A 14,900-nucleotide genomic window follows, 5' to 3' on the forward strand; every position below is an offset into this window, starting at 1 on the left:
CGCATTCACATTGACACTTATCTAATTAAATCTAGTCTCATCCCGAAAGGGAAGTGAAATCGAGTCAGTGGGATTATTTTCCTTTCTCAGGGCTTCCAAGATGGCCGTTCGCTTCAAGTATTTCTGCTTCCCGACAGGGATTTTATAGATTAAAAATTAAAATTACATTAGAAATGTAACCCTCTGCCTCGGAAACAAAGCAAGGGATTTCACAACAAAGTCACTGAATCTTGCAAGCGGAGTGAGCGAGGATGGAGTGAAAGTGAGTGTATAAGCAGTTAATTGGAAGCTTGTTTTTTCAACAAAAAAAAAATGTTTAGATGGTGCCTAGAAGGAAGTGCTGTGAGCGAATGGAAATGTATTGTCGAGGATGAGATAAAAGTGGACGGGGAAAGAAGAAAAAGCGGGGTTGGAGATGTTTTAGACGTGCAAAATAAATCATTTTGTCTCCTTTCTGGGCTGTGCAAGCCTTGGGGCGCGCGGGGAGGGGGTGGTGCTGCTACTGCTGCTGCTGTTGTGAGGCGTTTTCGGAGAACCCGTTAATTTAAAATTTATAAACACATCCCGGGAGTCAGCAAACGGAGCAGACATGTTTGAAAACCTCTTTGGACGCTTTTTCTTTTCCGGGCATAGTTTGTTTGTGGTAAAATGGGATGAATTTTGAGGTAAATGCGTGCGAGCGAATGTGTGTGTGTGTGTATATTATATATATATTATATATATGTGTGCGCGCGCGTGCCGGTTTGAGAGTTTCTAAATGGAAATGGGGGCGAGGGAGGGAAGTTTATCCGGTTTGAATGCACGTTCTTCATCCTTAATCTGTGGAAAAACACCTCACAGACCATCGCATTCAGCTTGTCCGGGGGACATTTCACTCGATGAACCCATCCCAAGTTTACGGGTGGCCTCCGTGGGCCACGGCTTTGTTTTCCTAAATAATGAGAATTAAAAACAAAACGCACCGTGAAAGGTGGCTGAACGTTTTGGATTCCTTCTTCAAATCATTTTGTGGGGGAAAAAAAAAATCTCTAGGGCGGTATGGTGTGGTTTGAGACGCTATTTTTAAAACGGTTTTCAGGGGCAGATTTTAAACTATACTTATGAGCTGGACTTTGAAGTTGTGGCATAAATAAAAACAAGGGAACTGTTTATTAATTGCTTTCTTTAAAAAAAATAATCGGCTATTTTAATAACATGCCGAAACAGCCAATAGGCAGTTTTAAAATTCGTTTTTGTATTTGCCTTTTAACAATAAAGTTACCGTAATTTAAAGCATCGCAATCAGATGCTAAAGGTGACTTCTGAAGATGTTTACATCGTATGTAATTTAAATGATTCCCTGATTTCCAGATATATTTGATCCCAAATTTGGAGCGACGTTACGTTCCGTCGGGGTAAAAAGCTAAATAGCTGGTAGATGGATTGCAACGTTGTGATTTCTAAAAGTCTTGAAAGTTTCTAGTTATATTTTGTTTCCAAGTCGGAAGTGGGGTTGGGGGTGTGTCGTCTTGGCCCAGGAGTTGGAGAGAAGCGCTACGTGGTTCACAATTGGAGACGAACAAAAGATTCACTTGAATGTAGTCATTTAATCCATTCGGATTAAACATGAAATGCATCGTTTTAAAATGTTAATTTCAGTCATTTCGTTTCGCATACTCTGAACAAGCGAGCAAATAATCCAGAGGCCGAATATATTTATATCTGTCGAAAATCAGGAACTGCTTTTGAATAAAGGGGCTGAGTTTATAAAACTAACGGGCTCCATTTAATTAAAACCCATACAACCCCATTGCCTGACCTACTTAAATTGGGAGATTATGGAGAAAATCAATGCAATTAACAACCTTGAAAGTAAGATCCATCAGTTAGTTTGTTTCTTTATTTTAAGATGTATTATAGAAAAGTGCCTGACCACTTTTATGAAATTAACGAGAGGGACCATTTTAAATGCAGAAATGTATTTGTTAGGCCCATGAGACTTGAGAACAAAACGTCAATAACACGACAGCACAGTTTTTAAAACGTTCTTATTGTCGAATAAAAATAGCATGCTTTGTCTTTATATGTAGTCTGTAGCAACATTTATATAAAAACAGCTATTTTTCTAATTGTTTATGGTGAAATGATCTTCAAGAATATAAACATGTTTAAAATATTTTACGTTTACTGGTAATTAAATGGGTTATGTATGAATTCATTCATCAAATAACTGCAAATTAATTTATTCTGAACTTTTCTTTCCCAGCACCCCTCACCCTTTCCCCATGCTTTCCTGTAATAAACAGTACCTATCATGTGGTGGTGCCCTGTAAATTCAGATTGACATTCTTGGTAAGATTTGTTCTACTTTTATTGTGCTGCTAGTGAGAGTGCAGTTGAATCTGAAGTGCCTGATGCCTAATGGTCAGCGAATGGAAAATGTATATACATACAATTTAGTGACCTCTTAAGAAATTTACTCAATGGATGATGCCTAATTAACGCTGTTGTTCAATCTAGCGAGGATAAATTATTCTTTGTCCACAAACAATGTTTGAGTTTTACATTTGTGGATCATTTGTTTTTAATTATAGTTTAGTATTACATTTTGTTGTGGTAAATCTTTTGACAGTATTTGATGATGTATGCAGTTGTCAATGTAGGGATATAAGTCATCTACAACCTACAAGTGCCAGTGTTAAAAGCGTTTCATAATCTAATGAGCCAAAAGATCTTGTCCTAATATCTGGCTGTTTGTGTAACATTTTGCATATGGCAAGTCTGATTTAGCTTCTCATATAAAAACCCTTCTTTCTTGCATTCATGCCAAAATATGGTACCATGGGTGCTGGTTACCCTTTACCATCTTAATCAAATGGATTATTATTCATCACCCGCCTTGATAATTAGTATTGACAGGCAATTATATTACAAGACATTGAATCCATGCCCACACAGATGGATTTCTTGCAGTATTTGAAACGTGGCTATCTACACCAAGAACAATGCATGCATCTCTGTGATGTGAGTGTTGGCCCAAATATTTGTCTAATGGAGTTTATTTGGAGGCAGATTTTAAATGTGAAACTTTTGACTTGCTTGCTCACCCGCTGATATACATTTGAACTCTTTTGTTGCTAAATGTGACTTTTTTTCAATTTTCAAGATGTAGAAAAAGGCCCTTTGGTCCATCATATATGCTGTTTCTGAGCAAAACCATAGATCCCATTTTCCCCATTTATTTCTCTGCAGCTTTCTCTCCCACCCATACCTGTCAATTCCATCCTGATTTTCCTACCATCCAATTTTGGAGGGCTACCTACCTTTTGGAGCCTCTATACATTGGTAGGTCTGGTTATAGGATATTCAAGTTAACAAAATAGCTCCTGTTGGTTATGCAGTTTTATTTTTAAATACCCATATGGTTGTTTTGTGCAGAGAATAATGTGTTATTTGGGTTTATTGCAAAGTAATATCAATTATTGATCAATGACATGCTAAAATGAATGAGCTTTCTGTTTCTCTCCTGAAACCAGTTTGAATGTAGTTCCAAATAATTAATTGTTTGTGTGTTGGTCAGCTATTGGGCTGCAGGAGATATTAGTGCCAAGTCTGATTTTCAGCTGTCCACCAGAGGCACTGAGGTTATTCAGAAGTATGGACTGAGGTTGAATTTTGTCTTGTTATGTTGGTACCTGGTATGTTGACAGAGTTTGTGTAACAGCAGACACAGAATGATCTTGGGGTCTTGGTCTTTTGTGGATCAGAACAAAGGATGGAAGTGCATTTGCAGAAATGCTTTTTTCCAAGGAGTACACTTTTTGTGCTGTTGGTATGTAAGTTTGGTTCTAGCTTTAAGTGAAGCAATTTTTTTTAAACCTAGTTTATAGAAGCAAGTGCAATTGCTTCATCTGTCAACAATGTTAAACTTGTTTGCACTATTAAATATCCAATTGAAGTCAAGGTCAATATAATGCAGCAGACTCTATGTGGCCACAAACCCTGGACCATTCAGAGGGATGATCACAAATGAGGATGTTGACTCCATTTTTAATAACTGTAACAACAAAATCATTTGTACCCTACAAACCTGCATGAATGTTTCCATGGTGATTATTTTAAAGCAAGGATTGCCTAACCTCCTGTATTTCTAATCAAAAATTTTAAACATGAGTTCTGATGAAGGGTCTTGAACCTAGAAGGTTATTTGTTTCTCATTGCACAGATGCTGCCTGGCCTGCTTTGTGCATCTAGTATTCTCTGCTTTTAGTATCAGATTTTCTGCAGTAAAGAAAATAGTTTTTTTTAATCAATCCATTTTGGTCTCTGAATTATATACACATCAATACAACCTCCTTTTAATCTCTTCCATGCAAAAAAAACCCCTCAACCCAGCCAATTTTTCCTCAAAACAAGTTTTAATATTTAATTAATTAAATGCCTGTTATTTTACATGAAATGCTTGTTATGGGATTAAAATAATATACAGTTCCTTGTGCCTGCTATACTCTTCAATAACATAATGGTTCCTGCCAGATTCAGATATCCCATGATTTCCTTATTGCTCCAAAAATATTCTGCAACTTGACTTACTGAACTTGTTGAACATGGAACATTACCTGGAGAGGTAGTGGTATATTCTCAATTTGTCAGATTTTTTCTGGCTCCATCCTGTCCTGTTCCAAGTCGTCAATTTTATTTTTGGATTGATCTATGGCTCCTGACTGATGCACTTGGAAAGGTATGAAGAGGATGTAAACATTAAACCCTTAAAACCATTAATTTAGATCATAGCTATTTGCGCCTCAACTTCATTTACTTGCTTTTGTTCCTCAGTACTTAATATCCTTAGCTAACATAAATCTATATATCAGTTTTGATTTATTTTTCCAACTAGTGTCAATCCTTTTTTGGGGTGGGGGAGGGGGTGGATTTTCCAAGTTTCCATAACTGTTTGTGTGGAAGATGTGCTTATTGCCATTATTCCTGAATATCTTTGCTTTTAACGAAAGTTATGCTGCTGTGCTCTGAACATCTCCCGGAGGACATCGTCTTCCTGTATATATCTTATCAATGTATGTCATTATCTTAATTATATCATCCCTTAATCTTGTCTTTCAAACTTGCCCTCATAAGTGGTTTTCGGGTGAATCCACACTGTAAGCCCTCACAACAAATGTATTCTTCCGAAGATGTGATGCCCAGACTGTATGCAATATGCAATACAGTTCTGCAATCTGATATAATTGCAATATCTAGAGCTTCAGCAAAACATAACATACCTTCCACCCTTTTGCATTTTAGTCTTCTAGTAAGAAAGGCCAACAAAGGCTGCATTAATTATCTATTTTAGTGATTTCTCTACATGGGCCCTGTAATCTCTGCTATGTCATCGTTTTTATTTTTTTATCAATTACAAAATACTCACATAATTCCCCATGGGGCTCTCTAATTCATATTTCTACTCTCTGCTACACCAATTACCATGTCACCAAATGTGGGATAATGTATTTCTCTTTTTCTTTGTAATTTATTGATAAAATGCTGAAAATCTGAAGCTGCAGTACAGATTCCAATTGAATTAGGTGTTTGGATAAAATAATGTGTACTGCCATTGTACGTGCTATTTGTTGGAGTAGATCCATATTATCCCTGTTTCTTGCCTCCCACCTAATTCCCTATTAGGGTCCTGAGGTTGTTTCCAATTCTTGGCCTTATATTTTTGATACTTGGCCCTTGCCTGAACATTATTAAGGGCAGTCTGAAAAAGGTCCCTGACCCAAAATGTTGTCTGTCTATTTCCTTCCACAGATACATCACGGAGAATAAATTCCTTATCCATGTTATAATTTCCATTAAAAAAATAACTTCATTAGGGTTACCTTCCTCTTCACAAATCCACGCTGGCTCTGATTAGTTCAAATTTATCCAGGTACTTATTTATTTTTAATCACAGATGATACAATCTGTAAATAATATTATGCCCTTGAATGTTATGCCCTTATATCCACTAGGGGCGCCGCATTGATGGCAGCCTCTGCCTACAGTCTGTTTTTCTATCATTTTTTAATTTTTAGTTTGTTTAAAAAGTATGTTTTGGAGGATTTTTTTAGTATTTCAATGTGGGGGAGGGGGGTAGGGTAAGGGGGAAACCGTTTCTCAGTCACTTCCTGGCGAGGATGTGACTATTCCCCGAGTCGCATCTTCGCCCCCCCCCCCTCGCGGCCTACCAACTGGATTGGCGCAGCCTTTCCTGCCGGGGACTGGAACAAAGCTTCAGCAGCGGTGCAGAATTGGATTCACCTCGGAGCAGGCGATGCCTTACCTGGATCGCCGTTTGAAGCTCCGGAGTGTTGGGCCTGCTGCTTCAACATCGCGGAGCTGTGGTTTGCAGAGCTTCCAGCGTGGGCGGCGCTGACTTCAACATCGCGGAGTCCTGGGATCCCTTTGCCGAGAGCCGCCAGCGTGAATCTCCGCCCAGCTCGGCCTGTGGACTTCGAGAGCCACGGTCTCCGGTAGGAAGTGGCCAATTCGGAACTCCAAGCCGCTGAGAATGTTCTCCCGTTCTGACGTCGGAGTTCCATCATCCGGCGACTGGGCCTGAACATCGGGCCGCCCATAGCAACGACAGCAGGGGTTTAGGAGCCCCCCCACCCCCGGACCACGGATGAACAACAGAGGAGGATGACTGAACTTTGGTGCCTTCCCTCACAGTGGGGAACTTTGATTCCGCTGTGTGGTGATGTCTATGTTAAAGACTATCGTGTTCTGTGCTCTTTTTTTATTTGTATGGCTGTATGGTGACCACACATTTCACTGTACCAATTGGTACATGTGACAAATAAATCTCTCTCTCTCTCTTGTAGTGTAACAATAAAAAAAGTTGGTACACATAATGGAGAAATGAAATAAAGCATCAAGGGGATGAGAAATATTTTTCAGGTTTTGAAGTTCTATTGGTGGTAGGAAGCCTTCATGAAGAATGTAGTGTCTATTGTTAGATTTCACTTGATAGTAAAGGCAGTGTCTAATGTGTTTCTAATCTGTACTAACAAGGTCAAAAGTTCAATTCCTGGATTGGTGTGTGCCTAAATTGTGAACTTAAGTTGGGCTAGCATTTTAGGTGTTAAAATTAGTGTGTGAATTACAGGGTTGTGGTAATCAGCTGTAGTTGATGTTTATTTGGAAAAAATAATGCATATATACACATACATACATACAGTGCACTCCATAATGTTTGGGACAAAGACCCATCATTTATTTATTTGCCGCTGTACTCCACAATTTGACATTTGTAATAGAAAAAAAATCACATGTGGTTAAAAAGTGCACATTGTCAGATTTTATTAAAGGCCATTTTTATACATTTTGGTTTCATCACGTACAAATTACAGCAGTGTTATAGGTACCCCCCCCCCCCCCCCCCCCATTTCAGGGCCCCATAATGTTTAGGACATAATGTTTTTTTCTATTGCAAATCTCAAATTGTGGAGTACAGAGGTAAATAAATAAATGATGGGTGTTTAATATATTAAAAATACACTTTGCAGAAGCATAATTGAATCAAATTCAACTTTGAGATTGAAAACAAATCAATAATGGTAATGTGGATCAAAACCTTGATCAATGAGTTGGATTTTATGGATGTTCTTAAAGGAGAGGAACATTTTTAAGTGATGGAATTTGATTTTGGAGCCAAGATGGCTGATGATGGTATAAAGAGAGAAGGGAGCCCAACCAGCTAGAGATTTTGGAGAGTTGAAGGGCAAGACAAGTTTGGATGTTTGGAGGCATGAGTCTATGAAGAGGCTTGAACATCAGGATAGGTATTTTTGTTTTGGTTGTGGATTATATTTTGTGGAATTAGGATATAGCAGCTTTTGTGGAGGATGCGAGGCTAGCCAGGAAAGTGTGGGAATAGTTAAGCTTAGAGATGACAAAGGATGGATGAAGGTTTGGACAAAAGAACTGAAGGAGATAAGAGATTGGAATTATTACAAATACAAAATAAAAGGTCTTTGTAATGGAGAGGATACTGTATTAGAAACTTAGCATGGTGTCTGCAGGTTTTTTTTTCTGGTAGCCATTTCCCTTCCTACTCCCAGGAAATGCTGAGCATTGTCCAGGAATCTGTGATTGACACTGACTATATTGTACCCCTTAGTAACATCAAATAAATTAGATTAGTTAAGTTCCACTACACAAATCAGTTTTATTCATAGTGACTGCTTGGAAATGCTGGCAGGAGAGGTTGGATGAATGTATTCATGGATAGGGGAGCACAAAAAAAATGAATTGGGAAAGAGATGGAAAACATGGGTGAGGCCATTTTCCCATCCCAATTACTCCCAAGAATAAGATTATATTACAACTGGATGTCTCAACCAGCCATTTCCCCTTCTCTCTTTACCCCATCATCTTGGCTCCAAAATCAAATTCCTTCACTTACAAATGTTCCTCTCCTTTAAGAACATCCATAAAATCCAACTCCATTGATCAAGGTTTTGATCCACACTACCATTATTGATTGGCCATTGTTCATAAGATTTCAATGCTAAAGTTAGGACATTTTCACATGGAGGGTTATCGAGATTAATAGCTGATTAAAAGGGGAAAAGGGCTAAGGGGAGGTGGATGTAAACATGAGGATTAATTTCCCAAACTAGTGGAAGAATATTCAAGCAGCACCATAAGATAGAAATGGCTACTGAACCCCAGCAATCTGGCCCTTGTGGACAAGTGGCTCAATCACTTGTCCTTTCTTTTATACTGATGTCTTGTGTATAATTAATTGAGCCAAGAGACTCTTAAGAAAGTTATTATTAGCATTGTTGCCTCATTTATGGAATTTTGAATTGAAGCACTAAACTTATTTGATACCCGCTGCTTGTTGTACATAATAATCAATGGGAAAATGTAGTTATGCCTTGTTTGTGGCCTGCCTAAACCACTATTGTGGTTCCAAGGCTTCACATATGTAAATACAGCTATATTTTAACAGATTAGACTTGGACATTTGGGACAGCAACTTTTCCAATCTTCTATCCTGAGATGGATCAGCACGTTTCTTATGTTGGTACTGGATAAAATTGCCTTGACCAATGTATCTGAAATTGGGTCCTGAAATCATATGTGAAAGTTGAAGAAACAAATTTGGTAAAAAGATATACTTTGTCACAGATTGTTACATGCATAAGCTTTGGTGAGCAAGTGTCTGTGGCTGTATTTGGATGAGGCATATTGGGAATTGATTATGCGATTGTGTTGGATAGTTTAATGTCAGGATTTTGTAGTACAATATTGTGGTGCTCTGAAAGTGGCTTCCACTTTGACATTTCATTCTAGAATTTGGATTAAAAAACCCCAGTAGCATTTAATAGGGTAATTGTTGACTGATGTTTTGGTGATTTGGAACATTGTTTGCATCAGATTTTCATAGGGCTCAGTGTTGTCCCTTGACTTTCTTATTGATTTTGGAAACATATGTAGGAGCAGCTATTAAGTTTGCTGATGATACAAAACTTCACCGTGAAATAGTGAGAAAATAAAATGTAAGCTGCAGGAAGATGCTAATAGATATCAAATATGCAAAGCAGTAACAAATGGGAAGCATTCAGAGAAGTGTGAAAGAAAAATCAAGGCAAGGGAATACCTAATACTGAGAAGAATAATGGAATTGGAGACTTTGGATGGCATAGCCACATATTCCTGAAAGTAGCAGGACAAATGAGTAAGGTGGTTAAGAGAAACTGGACACTTACCATCATGCTTGTAATAAGACACTTGATTTACAGAGTCATTGCTGGAGTGGAAAATGTTGCTTTTGAAGTAATTGTTGGCTTGAGGTTTCTTTTTGGAATGGAGCTTGAATTAAGGTATATAACATTCAGAAACCTGATTGCATTGACTAGAAAGGATCCATTTTTTCTTCATGGAGAAATTATTGATTTAAAGGAAAATGCAGATTAAAGAAGGAATTGAAGAGAGTTGAGAAATGTTTTTTTTACTAATGGTGTTGGCGATCTGGAATTCACTACCTGAAAGGATGCTGGAAACATAAGCCCTCATTCCATTCACAAATTACTTGCATGGCCACTTTGTGCTGTTACCTTCAAGGCTATAGTCTGAAAGATGAAAAGTGGGACTGGATTGAATAGTTCTGTGACGACACCCTGTGTCCTATTAGCAATTTCTATGATGCTAATATTGAACTAATTGTAGGCTTTTCCAAAAGACTGAGGTTTCCAATTTCAATATTCCACTGTGCTTTCATTGCAGTGGAAGAAAGAGATTTTTGCCCACCTGAGTTTCTGAATAATGTTATTGATACAGTGTCGTTCATATACCAAAATTGTTCCCTCAAAGATTTGATACGTGCAGCAATTTGAGAAGCATTAACAAAACAGCAGACTTTAAAAAAAAATTGCGACTGAAATGAACAAGAAATAACTCGATTTTGAACTGGCATAGGCCATTAATTCTTCTGAACCTTTGTGGCATTCGATTAGAAAATGGCTAATATGTATTTGAATTCATCTGTCCGCATTTAGAAGTTACTTCCAATTCAATGGATGAGACTATTGCCATGGATCTGATCAGTTGCGTAGAGGAAGGCATAATTTCACGACAAATAAGCTGGAACAGTGAAAGGTAAATGAGTAGGAATGGATCCGAATAGTCCAGATCTGCGAGCCCATCAACTATATGATACGATAGAACTTTATTTATCCCAGGAGGGAAATTGGTCTGCTAACAGTCATAAAACACAAAATACATGAAACAAGTTTGCAAGATGGCTTTGTTTCTTATCTTGTCTATGCAGTAAACTTGTTCTGTTACACAATGATTAGGTAACATTCATGGGTGGCACAGGCAAGGTACTACACTTGCCTCACAGTTTCAGCAAAATGGGTTTGATTCTGATCTCTGGTGCTATCTTCGTAGAGTTTGCACGTTCTCCCTGTGACTGCAAGGATTCTCTGGTTTCCTCCCACATCCCAAAGACATGCTGGTTGTTGTGTCCATTACCTATTGGGAGAATCGGGGAGGTATTAATTGACATGCATGAAATATCAGGTTAAAGGGAAATATGGGATTGGGATTGAGAGTTGGCATAGACTGAATGGGAGACCTTGGAGATTGATGTTAGCCTATCATTAGCCCATGTACAGTTTTTAGTACTTTCCGTACATGGACTTCTTAACCCCCAACCGACCTGAAAGATGCTACATTAGTATGTAGTACTATATACAGTGCCCTCCATAATGTTTGGGTCAAAGACCCATCATTTACTTATTTGCCTCTGTAATCCACAATTTGAGATTTGTAATAGTAAAAAACGCATGTGGTTAAAGTGCACATTGTCAGATTTTAATAAATGCCATTTTTATACATTTTGGTTTCACCATGTAGAAATTACAGCAGTGTTTAAACATAGTCCCCCCCCCCCCCCCCCCCCCCCCCCCCCCCCCCCCAATTTCAGGTCACCAGAATGTTTGGGACACAGCAATGTAATGTGAATGAAAGTAGTCATGTTTAGTATTTTGTTGCATATCCTTTGCATGCTTGAAGTCTGCGATTCATGGACATCACCAGTTGCTGGGTGTCTTCTCTGGTGATGCTCTGCCAGGCCTGTATTGCAGCCATCTTTAGCTTATGTTTGTTTTGGGGGCTAGACCCCTTCCATTTTCTCTTCAACATATAAAAGGCATGCTCAATTGGGTTCTGATCGGGTGATTGACTTGGCCACTCAAGAATTGACCATTTTTTAGCTTGCAAAAGAGACACAGAGAGGGCAAGAGGGATAGGGGGGGTGGAGAGGAGGATAAGAGGGAGGGTGAGTGGGGGGGGGGGGGGGGGGGGGGGGGGGGGGGAGGAGGGAGGAGGAGAGAGAGAGAGGGTGAGAGTGGGGGGAGAGAGGGGGGTGCTGAGGGGGGGGAGGGGCAGGGGGGGGAGGGAGGGGGAGAAGAGAGGGAGGCGAGAGGGGAGAGGGGGGGGGGAGGAAAGAGGGGGGGGGGGGAAAGGGGGGGAGAGAGGGAGCGAGGGAGGGGGGAGAGGGAAGAGGAAAAAGAGAGGGAGGGGTGGGGGTGGGGAGGGGGGGGGGGGAGGGGGGGGGGGGGGGAGGGGAGGGGGGGGGGGGGGGGGGGGGGGGCGGGGGGGGGGGAGGGGGGGGGAGGGAAGAGGGGGGGAGGAAGAGGAGGGGGGGGGGGGGGGGAGAGGAAGGGGGGGGGGGGGGAACCTAAACAAACATTTTAGAACCAAAAAAGACACATTCTGCAAGCATTGTAGAACCATAAGAGTCACTTTTTGCAAACATTTTAGAACCAATAGACACATTCTGCAAGCGTTTTAGAACCACTAAGGACCCTTACATTTGAGTAGACATGTGTTCAGTGTTATTCACAGCTCAGAGAAACCTGACCCTCTGCCTTCCTCCAGCTTGCAGGCACACCACTTCCTGGTTTTATAGTCCCTCCACCCTGCCGCCAGCAGGGGCAGCAGAGAGAATGGGGAATTTTGTAAAATCATTAATATCTCTGTCATTTTTCATCGACGGGAAAAATCCTCGGCACACATACGGCGGAGGGGGGCTCTGAGCAAGGTGGCCAAAAATAACGGCCGTAGGTGGTCGGCGTTCTCTCGGAAATCGCAGCACAGATGGCCAAAACCGGTCAAGAACAGACTTTTAGTAATATAGATAGATAGATATAGATAGATAGATAGAAGATAGATAGATAGAGAGAATTCTTCTGTCATCAGCTGTGGAGGTCTTTCTTGGCCTGCCAGTCATTTGTGATTAGTAAGCTCTCTAGTGCTCTCGTTCATCTTAATGATGTTCCAAACAGTTGATTTTGGTAAGCCTAATGTTTGGCTGATGTCTCTTAACAGTTTTATTCTTGTTTGTCACTCATAAATGGCTTCTTTAACTTTCATTGGTACAACTCTGGTCCTCATGTTGATAAACAGCAATAAAAGTTTCGAAAGACAATGGAAAGACTGGAGGAAAGGCTAGGTACTCAGAGCTCTCTTGTACCTGCATTAAGGAGGCAATTAAGCACACTTGAGCAATTACAAACACCTGTGAAGCCATGTGTCCCAAACATTATGGTGCCCTGAAATGGGGGGGAAGAAGAAGAACGACTATGTATACATACAGCTACAATTTCTACATGGTGAAAGCAAAATGTATAAAAATGGCCTTTAATAAAATCTGACAATGTGCACTTTAACCACATGTGGTTTTTTTTTCTGTTACAAATCCCGAATTGTGGAGAACAGAGGCAAATAAATAAATGATGGGTCTTTGTCCCAAACATTATGGAGGGCACTGTAGATTGCTTTGAGTATTGGTCTTTTTATGAATCTACCCAAGTTCCATCTTGAGCAAGCCTCACCAAAACCAGAACCCTGCAACCCCTATAATCTTCCAGTGATACAGTATTAAGTAAGTTTCATGGGTTGTCTGTTTTAATGAGTAGATATTAATAATTCAAGATTCAGAGCAATATTTTTACCTAAAAGAGATTAACTGGTCCATCTCATTAATACATTTTCTTGCATGCATCATTGCATTTCATAATAATTAATTTGTGTGAAATACTAAGATATTTACCTACTGCATATCTTTTAATAGTGGCAGCTATTATGGTATCGCAATAATCACGGTACGGAGGAAGCCCACTTGGATCATTAAGTCAGTCTTGGCTGTATTTACCCTTGATGTTAAGTGGCATTACCATTGCCAGTCCCCCATCATCAATATCCTGAGAATCATCTCAGATTGCAGAAACTGAAAAGATTGGTTACATAAATGTCACAGTTACAAAAGTATATAAAGGCTGGGTCTCCTGCAGCAAGTGATTCATCACCTTTGCCCAGTGTCGTTTTACTATCTGCAAGTCACGAATGTGATGGAATACTCTTCACTTGTTTCAATGAGTACAAAATCTCAGCCAAAGCAGCCTGCTTGATCGCTAACTGAAAATCCCAAAACTGCAGGTGATTGAAATTTGAAATAAAAACAGAATGCTGGGAACACTCAGCAGGCCAGGCAGCATCTAAATAACAGTGTGATTAAATGATCAGTATAATTACGTTAGTTGAGGGTTAAATATTGGAAAATTGTGAACATTGTATGTGCTCATATTATATACTTCAAATTCCAATTATGGTAAAAAATATTTAGAGTGAAATATCTTTGAATTTTAAAAGGCACTTTGCTGTGCAAAATGATATTGTCATGTCTGAAGAAGAGTCTCGACCCGAAACGTCACCTATTCCTTCGCTCCATAGATGCCGTTTCATTTGCTGAGTTTCTCCAGCATTTTTGTTTACCTTGTCATTTATATTTGTTGCTTCCAATTTTTTTTTTTTCTGAAATTAGAAACATTAGTCTCCAATGAGGGGAAATTGGCGAAATAAATATTTCAAAAAATATTTTAATTAGGAATCGGTTATTATTTCACACACTCAAACCCCATGACAAATGTGAATTTGGGCATTTATAACATTGCCAGTTGACATAAAGCAAATGCCAAAAACATGGCTTCAAGATGTGTACCATATTATGCTCCTTTCCAATTTGTGTTCTGGCCACTTTGCTACAATGTTGAAATTCCACCATAATTATCATGTTGGTTTTCCAAAAATCTCTGTACGTTTTCAGCTTTTGGTTGATAACAGTTTCCACTTGTTATTAGCCATCTCCATTTCTTACCGCTTACCATATTTAGTTGGCTGTTTACACAAACTTTTTGATGGCTGTTATCTTGATATTTTGTTTATACAATTTGTATTCCATTGAAAACTTGACATTTAGCTATGGTTTGTGTGGGTGGCTGTTTTGAAATTGAACTTGTATTGGAGGGAGCACTAAATTCATCCCCAAGATTTAGTGTAAATCTTCTACAAATCTTACTTCA

General features: G+C 39.4%; 1 protein-coding gene across 11 annotated transcripts in view; it reads left to right on the plus strand.

Annotated features, from left to right (window-relative positions):
• Positions 1-64: 64 nt before the first annotated feature.
• kmt2d (lysine (K)-specific methyltransferase 2D) overlaps positions 65-14,900 on the plus strand; it is a 133,672-nt gene continuing 118,836 nt past the window's right edge. For 5 of the 11 annotated variants that reach the window (XM_055664509.1, XM_055664512.1, XM_055664508.1 and 2 more), the window contains exons 1-2: positions 65-262; positions 2,246-2,331. The gene's annotated coding sequence lies outside the window, so the exon portion shown is untranslated. Of the gene's footprint in view, positions 263-331; positions 666-2,245; positions 2,332-14,900 lie in introns of those variants that run through there. The other 6 variants (XM_055664503.1, XM_055664506.1, XM_055664510.1 and 3 more) reach the window with 3 other exon arrangements.

Source organism: Leucoraja erinacea, chromosome 40 (assembly GCF_028641065.1).
Source record: "Leucoraja erinacea ecotype New England chromosome 40, Leri_hhj_1, whole genome shotgun sequence".
NCBI lineage: Eukaryota > Metazoa > Chordata > Chondrichthyes > Rajiformes > Rajidae > Leucoraja > Leucoraja erinaceus.